Source organism: Sinocyclocheilus anshuiensis, unplaced genomic scaffold, assembly GCF_001515605.1.
Source record: "Sinocyclocheilus anshuiensis isolate Anshui unplaced genomic scaffold, SAMN03320099.WGS_v1.1 scaffold446, whole genome shotgun sequence".
In the NCBI taxonomy this organism is placed as follows: Eukaryota; Metazoa; Chordata; class Actinopteri; order Cypriniformes; family Cyprinidae; genus Sinocyclocheilus; species Sinocyclocheilus anshuiensis.
In genome coordinates this window covers 242,567-242,809 of record NW_015544247.1, presented here as the reverse complement: position 1 = coordinate 242,809, position 243 = coordinate 242,567, and the positions used below count along the sequence as shown (strand labels likewise).

At 39.5% G+C, this 243-nt stretch overlaps 1 protein-coding gene across 1 annotated transcript in view; it reads right to left on the bottom strand.

The window, feature by feature from the left end:
• LOC107697703 (transcription cofactor vestigial-like protein 2) overlaps positions 1-243 on the bottom strand; it is a 9,447-nt gene that overhangs the window by 3,253 nt on the left and 5,951 nt on the right. The gene's annotated exons all lie outside the window — the stretch shown is intronic.

Genomic DNA, 243 nt, shown 5'->3' with positions numbered 1-243 from the left:
ACACACACACACACACACACACACACATAGAGCGGGATAATACGCGCAGAGCGTCACACCACGTGAAAGTAAATCCTGATTGGTGAACTAATTTTCGGCAGCCGGAATTTCAGTGAATCTCTAATTATTGGCGACATTAGAAATGGATATTATATAATAGCTGCTTTTTTGAACATTTTAGCAATTTAAAAAATATTAAAAAAGGATTTTTTACACGGCACCCCTGCTCTCGACAGAGGGCAC